Here is a 21,064-nt window from a genome sequence, read left to right as displayed (position 1 = left end):
CTTGAACATTCCCTGATAAAGAAATCAAGGCGAGAGGTTTGGGAGAATTTACGTTTGCTAACTTGAACTGCTTTCAAACGGAGTTTGGCTGTTTTGAAACTCAGCTTGTCAAGGAGAGTGTGTTCCGTTGCATGAACAAGGCTAATCATATCTGTATTTAGGCCTTGGCCTTGCTTTTGGAAAGGGAGATAAATTCCTATCAAACTTTCATTGCTGGACAGGCCAGTTCACATGTACAGGACCAGAGTCCACCAGGCATGGTCAATAGAACATAAGTAGGGCAGATGTGATGATAAAACACTTGTACAGTATTGTACGGTAAACAGAACAGCAGAAAACATGTTTAAGGGGTCAAACGATGTGAAAACACTAGCAAACTCTACCCTAAAAAACTGCCAATAACGACTCCGAATCACATCATATTTAGTATGAGCCTGTAACCTTTGCAGTAACATAAAACCATAAAGATGCAAGGAATAATAAAATACTTGGGTCAATGACGTGATGCTCATTCTTTATCCCATAATTTATTCAAAAATAGATACAAAATTTAATTTATACATATGATGACTGGAATATACCTCTGCTATGATTATTTATATATATATATAACATAATCAGACAGTACACACTGAAAAACAGGTGTATGTATAATAACTCATTTAAAAATCATCTCCTTTTACAATTTTTGTGAAATGGTTTCATACATTTGATCATATTTTTAGCAATGAATAAATCAGTTTTATGAATACGTGTAATGGAATTAACGCTGCTTACATAATCCTTTTGATTAATGATTCATTTTTCTGTAAGTAGCGTATCAAACCCCCTCGTTTTGATTTTCTGTGAACTATAGGGACTAATACAGTTTGCCCTTGAATACTGTGGTTCAGCATTCCTGTATGTAGTCCTGACCATGTGCTGCGCTATAGGTCTTGCTGTGTTTCATGGTAAGGAAGGCTGACAGAATGCTGAATAATTCAGTTTAATTAAAATCAGGTCACACTGTTCGTTTCTTTAGCCGTGGCTTGATCGTAAGATCACATACCAAAACTATCATTTTAAAATGTGTTGGTGATTCATCACACCTCCAATCCCGAAGTATTTTCACTCTGAGTTCCCCGTTGTTAAAAGGATTCCCTGTAAACATCATTTTAGCATGTTAAAGGGTGGAAAAACATGATAATGCTATGCGTGTTTGCTCTAAATGCTGATTTTACGCCGGGTGCTCCGGTTTCCTCCCACAGCCCAAAGACATGCAGGTTAGGTTAATTGAGCAGTCTAAATTGTCTCTGGACGTGTGTGTAAAGACAAGATTTGTGTATGGATTAAATGGTTCTTGCCATGAATATAGCCATAGATGCTGGATTGGCGTTAAGAAAGAAATAAACAAACAAACTCTAAATGCTGATCACAGTTGGTTCTACTTTTCATGTTTCGATGTTAAATTAATATGCTCATGACATATTCTGTTTTTACACTGTAAATTAATATGAGCGTGCTTAATCTTTTCATAATAGATGGTGAAATGTGTGTATCATTCAAACAACTAACAAATAGCACTTCTCATAACATCCTGTGAGATCAGGAACCTGTAAAGTCCAGCCCTAACGTTACCTGTTTGTTCTAGAACTCCTGCCGTCAGCTTGAGAAGTATGTACTCTGAGGTTAACAGCACATGATGTAAATATAGCTGTTGCCTTGTTACTGAGGTATTGCCTTTCTGGCTGTTTTAGAACAACATTCAGGATGTGGCTCAGATCCCCACATATTCATTCATCTGAAAATGAAAGAGCTTTGTCTTTTGCCTGTCCTGTGATTGTTTGAATATTTATGGTGATGTGAAACAAACAAGAGATTTATATTTCGCTGAGCAGCAGACAGTTGTCGTGTTCGAGGTTCCTGCCTTTGTGCAGCACCATCATAAACCATTATTTTTGTTTTTATTTTTGTCATTGCCAGTCATGTGCGGTTATGTGACATGATGGCCTGTGCTGAGTCATGCTGCGTCTATCATGAGTGTGTAGGTGTGGTCCTTTCAGAAAATAGCAAAAAACTGAAAGTTGTGCTCAGCCGTGTCACTTTGAACAACGTTCACAGTCCTGCTCGCAGGGAGGAGAACAGCTGCTGTGCGTCTTTTACCCTCACCTACTTTTGCATGGTGAGCACTGGCTCTTTAAATTGCTGTTAAGTGTCATCTCGCACGCACTTGCCTTTGCTGAGTCATTGGGTTCAGGCTGGTTTTGTAACCTCCGCCCAGCAGGACTTCTCATTGGCTTGAGTCTTCACTCAGCCGCTTGTGTGGTTGGCTGCCAGGACCACTAATCAGTTATCTTTTGCAAAAGGCAGCTCTTAAAGTTACAGTGGCTTTACTCTGATTCTACTGGGTGCTGTTTCACAGTAACAAGGTGGGGCCTGTCAAAAGTTGGGGTATCTTGATAAGTAAAAAATTATATAAAATTAAACATTATATTAAATTACATTTCCTCTAGGGTGAGTTACAAAGAAAAAGCCTGATGCTGACAAATACCTATAAAAGGTTTAAATAAACCGGAACATATTTTAAATATTGAATGGCAGTTGATTAAATGAGTATTAGGTATGGATAAATGCAAATTTGATGTGTTGGTGGGAACTGTTTGATTATTAGGTCTGTGAGAAGAGTCCTAAAAGCCAATCACACCCATGGGAAGTCCTAAAGCAAACATGTGATGAAATGTCACCTGCATATTTTCACAAGCTGAATACTAGAATGCACAATGTCTGCAAAACTATCATGCCTGCAAGTTGAGAATTTGCTGGTGAAAGTTTAAAGAATACAGTACAAGAATACAAAAATTTTAACATTTGAAATGTGTTTACTGTAGTTTTTTCCCATGAAATGCAACTTTGTTTAATAAAATTATAGTTTAAAAAATTATTATGTTTAACATTGAAATAAATAAAATTATATTAAAACTATAACAATAATGACTGAATGTTAGATAGTGCTTTTTAACAGTGACAATGTCTTTGTATTTTTTATTGTAGTGTATGTATATATATATATATATATAACATTGAAATAAATAAAATTTATATACATATATATATATATACATACACTACTGTTCAAAAGTTTGGGATCAGAAAGATTTTTAATCTTTTTAAAGGAGTTTCTTATGCTCATCAAGGCTGCATTTATTTGATCAAAAATACAAGAAAAAAATGTACGTTGTAAAATATTATTACGATGTAAAATAAAAATTTTCTACTTTAATATACATTAAAATCAAATGTATTCCTGTGATGCAAAGCTGAATTTTCAGCATCATTACTTCAGTCTTCTGTGTCACATGATACTTCAGAAATCATTCTAATAAGCTGATTTATTATGAGTGCTGGAAACTGTTGTGCTGCTTAATATTTTTTTGGAACCTATGATACTTTTTCAGGATTATTTGATGAATAAAAAGTTAAAAAGAAGAGCATTTATTTAAAATATAAATCTTTTCTAACAATATACACTACCATTCAAAAGTTTGGGGTGAGTAAATTTTTATTCTTGCTTAAATTAAAACTTTTATTCAGCAAGGATGTTAAATTGATAAGAAGTGATATCAAAGATTTTTATTGTTAGAAAAGATTTATATTTTAAATGCTGTTCTTTTTAACTTTTTATTCATCAAAGAATCCTGAAAAAGTATAACAGTTTCCCAAAAAATATTTGACAGCACAACTGTTGCCAACATTGTTAATTCTAATAATAATTCGGCATATTAGAATGATTTCTGAAAGATCATGTGACACTTTATACTGGAGTAATGGCTGATGGAAATTCAGCTTTGCATCACAGAAATAAATTATATTTTAAAGGATATTAAAATAGAAACCATTATTTTATATTGTAATAACATTTTGCAAGATTACTGCTTTTTTTCTGTATTTTTGATCAAATTTTTGATCAAATAAATGCAGCCTTGATGAGCATAAGAGACCTTTTTAAAAAACAAACATGTCTTACTGATCCCAAATTTTTGAACAGTAGTATATATATATATATATATATGTATATATATATATACACACACACACAGTATATATTATATATATATATATATATATATATATATATATATTTTTATTTTTTTTATATTTAGTTTTTATTGTATTTTTTTTTTTTAAATTTTATTTTTTTAGATATAAATAAAAAGTATAACAATAATGTTAGTATATTGATGGATACTATTACTATTAAGCTTTTTTATTATTATTATTGTTACTGTTATTGAACTATGAAAAGATTATCAATGCACAATTACCATAGACATAAGAAATTTTCTTGGGAAAAATAATGCCACATTTCTATTATTAAATTTTTTTTTTTATAAATTGATATTATATATTAAGAAAGGATGAAACAGGATCCTCTTCAGGAGGAGATCATTTACATAATATGTTCTCATCATGTATCGCTGTACTCATGCAGGAAGGCACTTGCCTGGGAGTGGGCCGATAGATTCCTGGAATCCATTTAAGGGCTGGATTAATGTGTTCTAGCAGATCGGTTCTTTGCACAGGGTATATTAATGCAACATTAACTATAAAAGTAACATAACATGTTCCCAAATTGTGTATATATTGTCGCATGGGGACATACTGAGTGACATTTAATAAATAAATTGAAAAGGTCCCTTAACATTGTGATGTCTTATAGATAGGAACATGTCCAGACAGTGGGCCAGAGCTCTCATTAATGTATTTGACCTAATCAGGATCAGGGAGAGAAAGTGCCCTCAAAGAAACCCAGATATACTTAATGTCTGCAGTCCCTTAAGTAACAGGATGTAGGATGTCTCACAGATAGCACCTGTGGAGATAAAGCACATTTGTATGACATTTAAATTTGGAATATTGTGACTGGGTTGTACTGACCTTTCTACCAAAGTTGCTATCACTTTGTTTATATAAATTATCAATAGATTTTCAGGAAATGTTAACCATGTGGGAATAGGACAGGAAACTACTTTGCCAAGGTGTTTATGTCACCATCTCCAACACAGTATCTAACCAAAGAGTCTCCAATCAGATCTGAACGCATCAACTTCAGTAAGTATTTCCTTCTTTTACTACAACTCTAGGTAACCTCTAAAATTATAGCTTACGTTGTTCAGTTAATAATTTTTGATAAAGTATATTAATTCCTCAAATGAATTTGAGTCAAATGAGTTGCTGGACTTGATCCCAGAGTTAGACTGATGGTATTTGATACTGATGAACTTTTTGAGCAATTTTGCCGGGCAATTTTTTGAGCAATGTTGCTAGGGCACTTTCCCATTGAAGATGGGAAACAAATTTCTATCTGAATACTTTAGATTGGTTGTGTGTCTCACCTGGTTGCCCGTTGACGGCAACATTGCGCAAAGTTGTCCAGCAACATTGCTCAGAAAGTTGCCCCATGTATCATCAGCCTTTGTGGTGTGGGAATGTGGAATGAAGTGGAATGAAATGAGGCACTGCCCTTATAACAGTGACCGGGCAGTTGGACTTTAGTCATGCGAGAAAAGACCCTCTCAAGCCCTCAGTCATGATGTATATGATCAAATGCATGCACTTATTAGTACTTTTTGAACTGACTGTGCAGTACAAGAATTATGAATGGAATGGCATTTAAATTCTTGAGTTACTGCACATGAGGAAACAACATTTTATTCTTGAGTTACTGCACATGAGGAAACAACATTTTTTTGGTTACACACAAGCAAGCATTTAAGTTTACTTGCTGTGATTATTTACTGAGGATACAATGAAGTTACTGATGATGTTTTTGAGTTTCTGAAACCCACGTCTACAATAACACTAAATAATAATTCTAATTATCCTTCTCCTGAATTCCATACAACACAATGTTCCTTATTTCTCCCCCATTATCCTATTTTTGTAGCCAAAATCAAAGGATAACAAGGTCTACAATTCTGATTGTAGAATAAAAGCCTGTATTTTTCTATGGTTTTCTCTCCATCAGTGGCAGGAATTTGCATTTTTTGCTCAAAAATCCCTCTAGATTCAGCAAGCCACCAATTAAGGTTTCTGTCCACAAAACGAGCAATAGCATAAATGGCAGTCAGCTTTAAATTTCACCAGAAACCTCAGGAATCATTTTTATAGAAAATGAAATGCAGCATTTTTCCTTACTGAGTTTTTCACCTGACTGCTGTAGGCAGTTCTGCATTTCTTGAATTCATTCTCATTCATTCTATTTAGGCCTATTCTACTTTAATGCCATTGTAGAAATTGGCATCGAGCCATGTTAAACAATTCCGCAAATATCGGATAATAGGTGGATTACAGAAATAAAGGGGACATTCGCTAGTCATGTGACCTCAACATGGTGGCCACCAGAAGCAAACCCTCCTTGTAAACTAAAACAGCTTTTATAATATAAGGCTTATAAATATTTTTATTTTTAGCCTAGTATAAATATAAATCTTATGTGAGTGTAGCATACATAATTTTTAATTTCTTTGTGTAAAACCCTTTTGATGAGGAAAGATTACAGAGTGCGGCCTTAACAAGACAGAAAATAATGTGGACATGAATATGGACCTATTAAAAAGCATTAGCAAACAAGAGTAAAACAACGTCTGTGGAAATGTTTAAAGACATTACGCACGAGTCTGAATTGTATCAAAGTGAAGTAAGATTTAATAGGAGTCTGAAAACAGTTATCCAGTCCTGGTTACGGAGGTGCTCAGTCATTTGCTCATTAGAAGAGCTGTGAAACGCCAGTCGGGGAGAGATCGCGTCATTGGACAGTGTGCTTTACACCCGTCTGAGTCAGAGCATGGCATTGGTGTGCAGGCCTGTCATTCATGATTGGTCATAAGTGGGCGTTACTTCTGTTCGTTTGACGTTAGGGTTTGATTGGTCAGCTGTTGCTCTTGGCGTCACTGCGCTGCCAGCTGATCGGGAGGAGAAGCCGGTATGAGGGGAGTTGAAGCGGAGACTGAGGACGCAGCAATACGTGGGCTAGATTGTGAAATTTAGGACGCAAGACTAATGGTGTCGTTTTCAAGTTGAGTAATTATATTGTTAATGATTTCTGTAACACTGTTGAGTTGTCTTGAGTAGGTTAGGATTAGATATTTTAGCTGAGTCGCGCTTTAGCTCTTTGATGTCAGGAGTGATTTGAGGTTAAGGTGTGGCTTTCAGCTAAAGGACGAATTACTTAAATTGTAGCAGATCTTATAATTAATTCTTCGACATTTAGCCTTTATTTACAGTTAGAGTGAGACATTAAAGTGGGCGAGAGAGACTGGAAATGGGATTGGGACATGACCCAGGTCAGAATCGAACTTGAGTTCCCAATGAGCTTTTAAATGTCGTATGTGCGCTGCCTTGTGCGCCAGAACTGAATCATGAGGGTTTTAATGGTTTTCGCGAGGATTTGATACGCGTGTCACCGGGGAGATATTTAAATCCAGGAAGCGTTCGGTTACACAACGGAGGCCAATCGTTCGATGACCGTTGCAACATTCGTTCTAACTTTTCGGAAGTGTGTGAACCCACTTTAGAACAAATGGAATCTGTTACGTTCCATTGAAAGAGATCGCGAGAGCGCTCGGTTCAGAGTTGAGCCTCACAGGGCGTCAGCCGTACGTTAGTAGACAGTCTATAGGCAGAATGAGGAAAAAAAAAAAATAACCCATTGCGAAAATAAAGGATGTTACGCCAGATTTATGTGATGTCTGGGATTCGAACCGCTTTCCAGCGTGACATACGAATCAATCGACGAGAGAAATCGAGAATTCTACCAGTGAAGTAAGTTACGTTAGGTGTTGGACGTTCCTCATTCAGAAGTTTTCGCTTAAAGGTGTTTGTCGAAAAACTCAGTATTGCACAGATATCGATTTGACGCTATTTGTTAAATTCGTCAGACTGAAGCGCTGAGAATTAACACTACTGTAGCCTATTAACACGGACAACTGATATAACAGTGGGCGTTACACTCGTTACATTAAACTCATATCGCCTGACGTATTTCCTTCGTGATTTTTCTTTAGGCTACTTTGCTTGTTTTTATTTGTATTATATTTATGCTAATTTTCAGCGTTATTAAAAGAGGGCAAGGATAATTAAAGGGATAATTAACCTCAAATTAATATTTAGTCATCATTTACTCACCTTCATGATGTTTTAAACCTTTCATTGAATATAGAAAGAATGCGAAGTGAATGGTGACTGACCCTCATATTCAGCCTCACATTTTCTCTATTTATTTATTTTTTTATACAGAGGATAGAAAGTCAAACAGGTTTGTAAAAATATGGGTGTTATTAAAGGACAGATTTTTCACTTTTTGAGTGAACTGTCACTTTAAGATAAACCCTAAAACACGGAGTTTTTAGTCTACGTCTGTTTAAAAGATGAATAGCAGGGGCAACAGGACATTCTGCTGTAGCCTGCGAGAGAAGGCGAAGATCAAAATATTAGTTTTGGTAGCTGGATAGTAGTGTATAAAACATGGTTTTGGCCATGACACAACGCTTATACATCGTCTCTGATTCCTGTGAGGCGAGAGCATGGCAAATTCCTCAAGACCCCACCCTGTACGGTGCGATACTGTATATACGAGTTTTGTCCTCTTTTTTTTTTTTTTTTTTTTTTTTCTCCCCCCTTTAGGTGACTTGTTTACTTCTTGTCTGTGTGTCTGCTTTATCTCACTTTTCCCTTTTCACACACAGCCTAACATCTGGAGTGGAGACCTCCGTTTCAACAGTACGTCGTTATGGATTTCTTCTTACATCTGAATGACGTCCGACTGCTGAAGGTAAGTTATGAAATATGACTGTTACCGGTGGTGAGAGTGATGTGTCAGAACTGATATCAAATCATCTTTTCAGCTTCTACAATTTTATTATAAATTATATCTTGGATGGGATTAAGCAATCAAGTGTTGAGAAACATCCTTAACTCATGTTTATGCAACTGATTTAATGGATTTCCTTCATAATTGTTTCAAGTAAAATACAACATTTTAAATCATGAAGTAAGGTTATGAAATGTTAAAAACAGATTTTCCTTTTAGTCATCTTTAATCTACACCACATGATTACCAAATTTAAAGATTTATTATTATTATTTTAAGAAGGTCTTTGGCCTTTTAATGTTAGTTTAAGAGCATTATTTCCTTGATTGATGTTGCTTATGAACTTAGAGCTGATTATGAAATCTTATTGATTTACTGAGACTAGCAAAAAAAAAAAAAGTCACATGACTGAATATGATATTCATATTTGTGTCAGGTTTTTAATACATTTGTTTAAATGTACTGAAACTACATTTAAGAAATGGAGTTTTGCTCAAATTTTTAATTTTTTTTTTTTTTTTTTATAAATCAGTGTTTTATAAATCACTGTATTCAGAATTAATAAATTCCAGAAGTTTAAGTGGTAAGTTGTTCTGTCTACACGCCTTATTTAGGGTAGATGCCATATTGAATATTTCCTAAAATGAAAACGAGGCTATAAGGAGGTCCGTTTAATGTGTTGTTTTGTAGCTCAGTCTCGATCATTCAGCTGATGCAACATTGTTTGTCTCTAAACAAACTCTGAAAAAATGTTATGAACTTGATGTATGAGCTTAAAACAATAGTCTATAAATATTTTCCTTGCAGCCTTGTTTTCATTTGTGAAAATTTAAATGGCGTCTACCCTGAATAAATTCATTATGTCTGAATAAATTAAGGGCTGTTAAATGACGTACATGTAATTTGTATACACTGTTAAATAAGCAAGTTCAGATTGAAATAGCTCATTAAAGAAGCAGCGCAGTGCAGTTTTTGGAAAAAAAGGAACATTTGTTCTCCTGCCCAGGATAATCACCATCTGTAGAAAGGTTTGACATCTCAGATCAATGCGTACAGGTCTAATTTTCTTGCAATCTTATCAATGAAATGAATTCAGTAAGAGCAACTCTTATTCCCTGATTCAAGTGTCTGTGGAGCTAAAGGTGGGAGTGCAGGAGTCTTTTTGCAAGAAAATATTTGTTTTGTGAACCTATTGTCTGGTCTTGCACTCGGTGTTCGCTGCTAAATGAGTTTATTCATCATCCAAGCGTGGCTGGAAAGATACCGAAATATAACAGAGGAGTTTGAAACTAACTGGACAGTCTGTACACTGAATGGAGAAATCACTAAGAAGGAGGCTTAATTGATATTCAAGGTATCTGCCGTTCAAATACTTCCTCTGTTTAGTTTTTGACATTTATTGGCTTTACTGTGAGGCCATTATAAAACATTGAACTTTTCTAAGTTCATATTTTTGCTGCTTCTTTAATGTTGGGCCCTCATGGAGTTGCATGAATAGATCTGTGTGGAGAAAAAACCATAGCATGGAACTCAGACAACTGCATTCGTGGACATGAGAAATCTCATATCACGGAGAATTTTGGAACCACACCCTTAGCATTACACATTTTCACTGTTCTGCAGGCCTCTTTGACGTTTAGATTTTTTTACACTCTCATTTGTGGAGGTTTGAGAGTTTTTAAGTGTTTTTTTTCTGGAGTCTTGGCATACATTCCACTGTTGCCTCCGTAATTGGTGCAGTATCGTGCCGCACAGACTGTGAGTGGGTTTTTTTTTTTTTTTTGCAGATGAAGCTCGGCTGTGACAGTGATTTGCCTGTTTGGCAGGTGGCTGTAGTTGTCTTGAGTGTGGGAGGGGAGGATCTCAGAAGAAGGTCTGCTGTTGTCTCAAGGACAGCGGAGCTTCCCGTCTGTGCAGCCCCACAGTCCTGTGGGACCAAATGCTGGACGCACAGGCGGGTTTGTGCTACAAGGTTTCAGGAAGTGAGCCTGCAGAGCTTCTGTCCACATTTACATCTCCAGTAACGTTACGCAGTTAGATTCCTAGCAATACCTTTTCGCTGCCGTAGCGAGGCGATGATTCGGCACTGTCAGAGACAGACTTCTAGAGTGAGTTTGCTTCTGCTGTCTACCCTGAGGGACCTGCATAATCTCCCTTTGATTAAATGGGCTGCAGGCTTTGTGCTCCTCACCGCCATGTAAGTGACCCAGTTTGGGGTTTTGTGCTATTGTTCTTCATTGAATTTCTGTCCTCGACATACAAGGCGGCACACACATACGATGCCCCAAACTCTAAATAGCGAGCTCATTCATTCTATACAGAGAAAAACGGGTTTGTTTAAAACCTGTTGACTTCACTTGTGGACTATTTCTCTGTCTCTTTCTCTCTTTTAAGGCAGCCAAGCTAGTTCACCTCAGCAGTACAGAGTGTGAGCTGGCCCAGCTCTGTGGAAGGGTGGAGTCAGTCCAGCACGGCGTATCTCAGAAAGCATGGAGGGCCTCTGCAGACAGAATGGAATTTATACCATATGTACCAGGCATCCCAAGAATGCATGGCACAGAGACTTGACCAACGGAAAGAACCGCAGAAAGTGCAATGGAAAGGGTGAGAGACAGAGAAAAGGGGCGGGAGGGCAAGCTGCAGAAATGAACCTGTTGGGTATAATTCCATCAGTGTTTCCTAAGGAAATAATTAGTCCTTGGGTAAGTGCTAGATGGACTGTAGTTTTCATATCTGTATATTTTAGCTATTTAACTGAAATATAAAACATTAGGTAAATACAGTTCAGAAGTTTGGGGTCGGTAAGATTTTTTTCTTTATAATTTTTTTTAAAGAAATTAATACTTTTATTTAGCAAAGGTGCATTAAATTGACAGTGAATTTTGTTCATCAAAGAATCCTGAAAAAAATTATTACCGTTTGCACAAAAATATTAAGCAGCTGTTTTCAACATGGATAATAAGAAGTGTTTCTTGAGACCAAATCAGACTATTAGATTGGTTTCTGAAGGACCATGTGACACTGAAGATTGGAATTCTGACTGCTGAAAATTCAGCTTTGCTATCACAGGAATTAATTACATTTTAAAATATATAACTGAAATTGTAATTTTACAGTGTCACTGTTTTTACTGTATGTTTGATCAACTGTGTGCAGCCTTGGTGAGCATAAAGGGCTTCTATTATTACCAAAAAAACTTACTTCCCCCAAACTATTGAATGGTAAAATGGAGATATTTGAATGGATTAGCAGGATATATGCGTGACGTCTGTGTCCCAGACGAGCCCTTGGTAAGTCTTTCTGTTTACCTCGTTGACTTCACAAACAAATGAATGTCATTGGAAAGCCTTTTGGGTACAGGTGCATATCTATATAACTTTGTGTCATTTTCAATCGCAGTACTACATACTCTTGCCAGATCAGTTGCTCTCAGTCAGTAAGTAATTTTGGCTGAGTCATTCGCCGTGCCATGGCACAGTATTAAAAGTATAATTTGAGTCAAATCAAAGCTTTTGCTTCCTTTGCTGTGCTGGGAGAGGCAGCTGCCACTCTGATTGCTGCTAACATTGATTCAGAGTTCGGCGGGTGGGGTGGGGTGAGAACAGGCAATGCTTTGTCATTACAACAACCAACATTATGAAAGAAGCTTCATTTGAGTTACTGCCTATTCATGGTATACCAGCTGCCATCAGCTTCCTTTTGCATGGACTGCTAATACAGAATGCTCTTCTGTAGAATGTAGTCCAGTGTAACTACATTGAAGAGAAGCAGGGAGGAGGCCTGGACTTGCTAAAGCTATGTACTCATGCACACACGCGTACAAGCAGCAGGGCTGTAGAGCTCCTTAAGCAATGATATGCCAGATCTCACCCTTTTTTTTTTTTTTTTTTTTTTAACTGAACCTAAATCATCAGGTTTATAGAACAGGGTTTAAATGGGTATTTGGCTGTGCCACAAGCTGTGTTTCACAAAATAACGAGAAGTTGTTGAAGCCTCGTTTTTAATCTTGGCCAGATGTTCTGCATTCTTTGGTGCTGCAATCTGCATTTCAGAGGAACCAGCTAAAAAAAAAGCACAGTTACCTCGAAGTTCTAAACTTCCCTGTTTTTCTCAAGGCAGTACCCTGCAGTATGTGGCAGTCATTGCAGTTCACATATGCACGTGTCTGTGATTTTTAGTGTTGTATAAGTGTGCTCCATTCATGCCAGCAAGTTGTGACCCCCTTTCTAACACTTGGCAGTGTGAATATGTGTGGGATGCTCATCACACTCTTAAAGGCTCTGACCACTTCCTCTGGCTACATGTGGGCTTCAGGAGCTCTTGTTCGAGATTTACAGAAACCCCACCCCTTAGTCCTGATGATTAGCAGGAGATTACATGAATTCCTGAAATGGCTTCACCACTTCCGCGTTGTCCCACAGTCATTTCCATTGTATAACCCAGCTGGAATTTCCTCTTTAATATCAAACTGTTTTGCCTGCATGTTTTTCTGTTTGTCAAGTGTCTGGAGGAAGCTGTTTAGAGCGGTCCGTCTTGGATGTCAGAGGCACGAATAGTAGGCAGCTCTTTCTGAGTCCTTGCACAACAGTCATCTTCATTCTGGGGAAGCAGTGACAGGGTGGGGGTGCTGGGATGCAAATGCACACTTAAATGTGCCACACCCCTTTTCCTTTGGGGTTCCTCAGGTGATTTCTCGTGGTCTTCCTACATAAGATCAGGCTTTGGCTAGACATTTCAGATTAAGACTAAGATTACCTTCCTTGAGCACTTTAGACTTTCTGTGGCCATGACTTGGCCGTGACGTGAAGATTTGTGTTTATCTGAGCTATATATAGACTTTTTTTTTTGTGTGTTGCCCTCTACGCACAAGCACTACCGTGCTCACAAGTCTGGGAGCTGAGAGGAGGAGCAGGATATATGCATGACGTCTGTGTTCCGGACGAGCCCTTGGTAAGTCTTCCTGTTTACCTTGTTGACTTCACAAACAAACGAACGTCATTGGAAAGCCCTTTGGGTACAGGTGCATTTTTCTCTATAAAGGTTCATTCCGATCTCTTCCCCTTCCTGGTGTCTGCCGGTTGTTTTAGTCTTTTCATCTGTGCATTAGTGAATGGCATCCATTTATCAATGTCTGCACTTCTCCATTTCTCACTGTTGCCTGCCCGCCGGTTGACTCATGCCGTGATTCATGGCAGAATTACTGAAGCCGCCTCAGCATTAGAAGCATCGCTGTTGGAACGGTGATTGCCTGGCCTCTTCAAAGGGCTTGATGTAGGGAAAACGATGCATGATTAAGGATGGAGCTGAAATGCAAGTGGTCATTCCATTCTGTGCAAATGTAAAGGCTGGTGAATAATGCACAAGACCTGCGTGACATGGAGGAGAATGGGTAATTGAGTGGAAGGGGTAGGATGAGCTCAGACATCTGCCCTAAAGTCACATAAAAACAGCTTTGGACACTCAGATATTAGGACCAGATGGAAACTCTGGAGTCCTCTCTTTCAGAAAAACGCGAGTTAAAATGTGGTGTGTGTTTGTGGAGGCATTTGTTTCAAAAGTTCTGCAGCCACTGACTTCCGGTTGTACAGAAACGGCCGTTTTTTTCCCCCACATGCAGATGATCTGCTTGCATGCTGTGTCATTTCATAACTAAAATGGATTCTCATATCCCTCAGGGATTTAGCGGTTTCCTTCCAGAGATTCTTACTGCATTCTGCCAGTTTATGGTTCCAACCTCGCATTTTTCCACAGTAGCAGAAAGACAAGAGACTTTTAACTGCTGGGTGTGGTTCTCTCTCTCTCCTCTCATTTTCTCTACTGTACTCCCTGTGAGAGCCCCTGCTTGACGGGACAAGCATGACAGGAATGTAACATCTCCACCATTGGCCTCGTCTCTGATGAACAGCGAGCTTGCGCCTTTCAAAGCTGGTTTCCATTAATAATCATTATCTCGGCTCAGAAATGACCTTGCGCTGCTTCTATTCAGATGAATGCGGGATTTCACTTTAATTAAAGATCCCCCCCCTTCTTCACCCACCCCACTTGGTTACTTCCTGATTATTCATCTGGAAGCTGAACAGAATGACTAATGCGTTGATCCATAGCTCATTTTGGTAACAATTTCTGTGGGCGTTGAAGAATGTAACGACTAATGGCTAAATCAAGTAGGTGAACGTGTATTCGTTTAGACAGAGGGTGTAACAGTGCTTGCTTTGAAAAATCTGACTTGTGACCTCTTCCCACTGTCTTCCAGATGTTGGGCAAGCCCATTTGACCCTATACCACCATCTTTGCCAGCTGGATTGAAGTGCACCTTTGTCTTTAACCTGCTGTTCAGTGTCTCCTGGTGATGTGAGCAAGCTGTCAGTTTTGGTTTTTAATTAGTAAATTTGAAATGGTTTCCCAGAGGTAGGAAAGGGCTATAGGGAGGAAAATGTGAGCAGACACTGCAGAGAGCCGGAGAAGGGCACATACTTCTACATTTCCCATTGCCTTGCAGAGCAGCCTGACTGTAGTTGTTTGGGAAGCTTCCACAGCTTTACAAATAAATCACTACTTGGGAACACTGTGTTCTGTCCGACAGGATTTGTAGGCATTGTGTGTTTGTATATGTCGGTGAGTCATAGTGAGTGTGTGTGTGTTTGAGAGAGACAGTAAGAGTTTAAACATGCTCCATTGTGTCCGGTGCTGACTACTTGTATCCAGTGGCTCTCTGAGTGTCTTGACTGGGTGGGGACATCAAAGACCTTGCAATGGACCAGTGAAAATACATGTTTCTTCCCCCTAGAAGTGGGTTGGAGAGAAGTGTCTGGCTTTTCCATAACTGCATGTTATCCAGCTCCATTTTGTCTGTGCCGCCCATTCTGTGGGGTTAAATCCATGGGTGTCATGATTTTAGAGAGCACATTATAGTGTGACTCTTGACAGTGGTGTGTGTGAACATAATGTTCAAGTCTTGTAACCGAAGCTGACGGCCCTCCCTGCCTGCAGTGTCCTGGACATAGAAGGATCTTATCTCCCCCTTCAGACAAAGGACGATTCAACCGCCCCGGTGTCTGATAACAACAGACTTATGACCCAGCGGAAGGGTGGCGCTGCAGCCGAATGTGATTTCCGTCACTGAAAGCAAAATAGATGCAGTGAGCATTCATTTCTTCTCTGGCTTTTAGACTTAATGTTCTAATATTCTAATCTAATATTGCATGTTATATCTATAGAATATTGGTTATCATCAGCTGATATTGGATATTTATGGTTATTTATTTTAGAATGCCTTTGCAAACACTCACATAAAGTTAATCTTAAAAATTTAATAATACTTCTAAATTAAAATCTCAAAATTAATTTCCATGTTTCATACTGTACATTGTAATGTTGTGATGCCTATAGTCACTTGTAGCATTTACAGTAAAATAACTGATTTTACTTTTCAGTGTTTTTAGGTTAGTGTTTTTTTTTTAAATAAAATTGTATTTTAATATTGGTGATTTAAGTATCGAACATAAAAAAAAAATCTTGATTTTACCAGTATCGAGCAGAATGTACTGTGCATCCCTAGTCACATACATGTAGTTTAAAATCTGATTAGAGTGTGTGTGTGTGTGTGTGTATAATAATAAGATAAATGTATTCTTTTTTCCAATTCATTTATCTATATATGGAATGCAATTGGAAAGTTTTTGTAATGTTCTCTACAGGAGTATCCAAAATGAATGCTAATGTGCACTACGTCACATTCTCTACAGTATATAGTGAAAGAGTGAACAAGACAGCTGTTTTGAACACATGAAATTAATGAATGCATAACATGTCTGTCTCGCCCCAAAACCAAACCGTATTTGTGCAGTGTGAACGCCCTGTGAATTTGTTTCTCCATCAGGCAGCTCAATGAGTATGGGCAAATCATCCGTGCTGTTTGGCAGGAGTTGGCATTTCCGAGTTGTGGGTGAGAACGTGTGTGTGGAAGAGACCGAGGGAGCAAAGCTGAATGTGTGTGGGAGTGCCAGACTAGGGCCAGTCGGTGCTTTGCAAACTGGACCTTTTTCTGTGGTTCAGTGAGATCAGTGGGTTCATAGAGGCCCTGCCCATCCAGCACTCGTCCTTGAACTGCAGCAAAAGCAGAGCTTTACAGCCTCCTTTAGCACTGTGCAAGAGCTATGGGAGAGTGAGGCCCAGAGACGGACTGTCTCTGAGAGAAAAAAGTCAGAAAGGAAATGAAACCATACTTCATGAGCTTCCCTGAGAGAAGAGTGAATGGCCTGATTTTTGGCTGCTTACAGGAGATTCTTTGGTTAAATGAAGCAGACTTAAGTCAATTGGATGAAGAGAGACTTTTAATTTGGTGTGAGTGTTAGATGGTCTCCTTGCAGAACAGTTTGAGCGTGATCAAATGCTTGGGTCCTGCACATAGGCAGCTGATCTATCTGTACTCAATTAAAGGCAGGAGCTGAACTGAGTGAATGAATGCTGAAGCAGTAGCAGGCCTGCAATACCTCAGGGGCAAAGAACACATGACTAGACCGCTGCTCTTCCTCTCTCTCTTTCTGTCTCTATCGAGAGAACCCTGAAAGAGAATGTTAAATGCTCTTAATTTATTTCTTTGCTTACTGAATGAATTAAGATTTAGTTTTTATATTTTTATAATTTAATTTATTCTTTATTGCTTGATTGATTGAAGCAATGTTTTCTAAACTGGGATAATGAAGCTAAAAAATTTTTTTTATTAAATATAGATAAAATGTTTTAATCAATATTGATAATTTTTTAATTAAAATGTTGAATAGCATATTAGATTTTTGGTTTCAAGACAGTGTCACTGGTTTTGGTATTGGCGACTGAATTTTACCTTACCTTAAAGGGTTAGTTCACCCAACAATGAAAAATAGTCCATAAATTACTCACCGTCAAGTCATCCTAGGTGTATATGACTTTCTTCTTTCAGATGAATCCAGTCTGGTTCCAATGAGTTATATTAAAAATTGTCTTTGATCTTTCAAGCTGTTTAATGGCACTCAGCTTGTGTTTCATGCATCAGTCCAAAAGGAGTTAAATAAAAAGCGCCCATCCATAAAAAGTGTCTTGGATGTCAGACAACAAAGTCCACCTGTAGCAAATCAATGCATTTTTGTAAGAAAAATATCCATATTAAAAACATAATAATTACTTTAATGTAGCTTGCGCTCACTGTTGTACACGGAAGCAGTTCCGGGTGGATGAAGTACGAGGTCGGCTTTGCACATAAATATTTTTATAAATATTTTACTGTCTTATTTTTTTATATTATAGCTAACTTGTAATTATTGTCTTATCTTATTTCTCCTCAAACTGTCCTTTCTTTATTTGCCTCTGCAGATCCTGCCACGCCCTATTCCCACGTTTTCTTCGGAATATCAGGGACAGACTCTGGGAAGCCCACTGGCTGACCTGCAGCAGTTCTTCACTGGCAAGCTTTATGTCCTTGTGTACCAGCTAAAGCTGCCAGCTGAAGAACTGTTGTGGTTGGCTCTTTCCTGGCACGTCAGCACAGAGATGGTGATGCAGAAGTAACAGCATCATTCCAGACAGTCGATGAGGCCGTCTCAGCCAATCCTGGATCAGACGGATCCCATTTTTTTCTCTCCCTCCAGCAGCCAGCTCACGTGACCTGCCTGAGCTTGGCTGTTCGTTATTCTCAGGCATAAACAAAGGCTACCATACGGGGTCCATGCTGACTCAGCCACATTCCTGGCCCGGTGAGGGTCCCTTGCCCTTATTTGGGTGTGGAGCAGGACAGGAGTGGCATTCTGTGCTCTCAACCAAGCTGACAGAGGTGGCCATCTTGCTCTTCTGATGTAGCAAATGGTGGATCTGATGTTTAGTGGGCGGAAACATCAAGTACTACTGAAAGTAGTGTTCTTATAGATGTTTCCATGCATTCTGGAGACATGCCCAGGCATTGACGTGTTTGTGTGTTGAAAGTTGCAGAGATCCTCCAGGGAACAAATGATGAAAGACTGCAGAGCGTATGTAACTTCCTCTTTCCCTTTCAAGGCCATTCTATGGCGTAAATATGATTTTTTTTTATTTTTTTTTGTGTGTGTTTGTTTGTTTATGTGCTTGTGTATGTACGCATCTAACCTTTGTCACACACACAGATCTGCCTATATACACATCCTCATCACGTCAACTGACCTTACACAAGCCGTAAATTCCTCAAGGCCGACTTCTTCAGCACAGAAAACAGGATATGAAAATGCATCCCTCTAAATCCTCCCAGCCAGATGAAAACTGAGAATATTCTAGGTATTTAGCAGACCCAGATGCCGCGTGCTGGAAATGTGCTCTCGGTTCCTCTCCCTCCAAACGTCTTCAAGATCATGCCACTCTCTCACCAAGTTCTCATACGTCACACAGTTTTGCACATGTAACTGTACCTTCTCTCAAGGGCTTCTTCAGGTCATGGGCGACGATCGCCTTCGTGATCCGCTCTAGTCTAATGTCAATCTGTCCACAAGTGCATTAAAAGATTGTTGAGGGTCGTCGTCTCAGCTGCTCTTAAAGAAACGGCACACATAAGAAGCTCGGCCTGTCTGTGTTGCAGGTGTACTTAGGCCGTGGATAGTACAGTGTGCTACTGTCAGAACCTCCTGCTTTAACCCTCTTTAAAGTCAGACGGTAAGGGTTAACAGCTACATTTAGATTAGATTACTATGAAGGTCCTAATGAACATACTTTCAGTATGGACAAAGTGTGACTGAATGATGTGATTCTCAAATAAAGAAGTAAAATGGCTTTGGGGAAGACTTGCCTTGTTTATTTTTACTTAAACGTGTGACATATTTTGTTGTGGTTCTAAATTCTTTATGAATGTGAACATGATTTCTACTTCCTAGTTTTTCATGAGTTGTATTTTTGAAAGCTTTACAAGGTTGAGATTCAATTTAATGTAGTAGGTAATGGTTAATCTTCTTATGTTGGAGCCGTTTTACAGCTAGGCCTTTCAAGGCTCTTTCCCACCATTTAATACAGTGGTACTAATTGATTTCACTTCTAACTGTGAAACAAAACACTTAAATCTAAATATTATTATTCAGGGAAATATTTTTCATTGAATCGTGCCTGTCAAAGCATTCTTTAAAGGGACAAGCCAAATGGCAACATCTGTTGCACGCTACGATCCCCCATAAACTAACTTCTGACTAGATATGTCAATGCTGTTTGTTTTTGTTTGGTTGTTTCCTCAAGATACAAATTAAAAAAAATTTACAGACATCTTGTGTTGAACTGGAACATACCTTGAATATGAGACAGGTCACAGAGCCCTTTTTGTTTAATTAAGCTTGAGCTTGAAAGGTCTTCACAAGTTCAAAATAATCCCAAATGGCAAAGGTCAGATACCTCACAGTTACTTTGCACCAGGGTGAAGGGTGCTCAGATCACCTGCCAGGGATCTTCCATGTACTTTCAACTCTTTAGATAATGTTCAAACTGAACACATTTTGTACAATGGACAGTTTTCCATTCAGGAGGAGTCCGATGTCTCCTTTATAAAGATTTACAATGTTCTTAAATTTGAACATACAATAGTTTCCAAAGTGTTCTTATGAACGTCTCTATGCACAAGAAAAAAAAAAAGAAAAAGACAGTCTGGTTTCTGTGCATGTGCAGGCATACACTAGTAGGATTATTATTATTATTTTCAGAAGATCAGTTTTGTCAAATAAATGTGATAAAATTCATGAAAATTTTGGATCAAGTCCAGCTGTATGTGTTTTATAAATGAGGCCCTTGAAGTTATTCTATATTTTTTTTCTTATGGTTTGTTTTTTTTTCACTAAGGGTAAGTAGTTGCATCTGGAACAAGTTGTTCAGACTTTAATTTAAACTGGAATGAACATAGGAATTTGAGATTCATTGGTACTCCATGTTTCACACGCCATGTTCCACACTCATTCACACTAAATCTGTTCATGAAATGAAATCCATTTGGGTGGACTGATGAAACATTTATCTCCACATGGACTGCTTGGACACAAGCGAGAGAGAACAGATCCAGACTTGGTGCAAAGGGGTTTTACAACTCGTCTAAATTCCCCCCGTCCCGTGGTTAAAGCTGCTTAACCAGATTACCTTGAGTTCCAGGCAAGCCGGAGATCATTCACCTGACGAAACATCCGTGTCGCAACACTGTTCCAGCATCCCGCTATCCTGCCTGACCTTTGCCCTTAGGCAAGTGGC

The 21,064-nt window shown here is 38.4% G+C and overlaps 1 long non-coding RNA gene across 9 annotated transcripts; it reads left to right on the top strand.

The window, feature by feature from the left end:
• Positions 1-6,682: 6,682 nt before the first annotated feature.
• Positions 6,683-19,618, top strand: LOC109103253. 9 transcript variants are annotated; one of them, XR_006161762.1, is made up of 5 exons: positions 6,911-8,593; positions 8,724-8,809; positions 10,636-11,045; positions 11,243-11,452; positions 18,200-19,618. It is a non-coding gene; the product is annotated as an uncharacterized LOC109103253 (long non-coding RNA). The 9 variants fall into 9 exon arrangements; XR_006161761.1 differs by having other exon boundaries at positions 6,683-7,054; positions 10,636-11,452; XR_006161766.1 differs by lacking the exon at positions 10,636-11,045 and having other exon boundaries at positions 6,684-7,054.
• The last annotated feature ends 1,446 nt before the right edge of the window (positions 19,619-21,064 follow it).

The sequence above is a fragment of the Cyprinus carpio genome, chromosome A15 (genome assembly GCF_018340385.1).
Source record: "Cyprinus carpio isolate SPL01 chromosome A15, ASM1834038v1, whole genome shotgun sequence".
Lineage (NCBI taxonomy): Eukaryota > Metazoa > Chordata > Actinopteri > Cypriniformes > Cyprinidae > Cyprinus > Cyprinus carpio.
The sequence above is the reverse complement of the archived record's forward strand: the minus strand, read 5'-3'. Positions and strand labels throughout refer to the sequence as shown.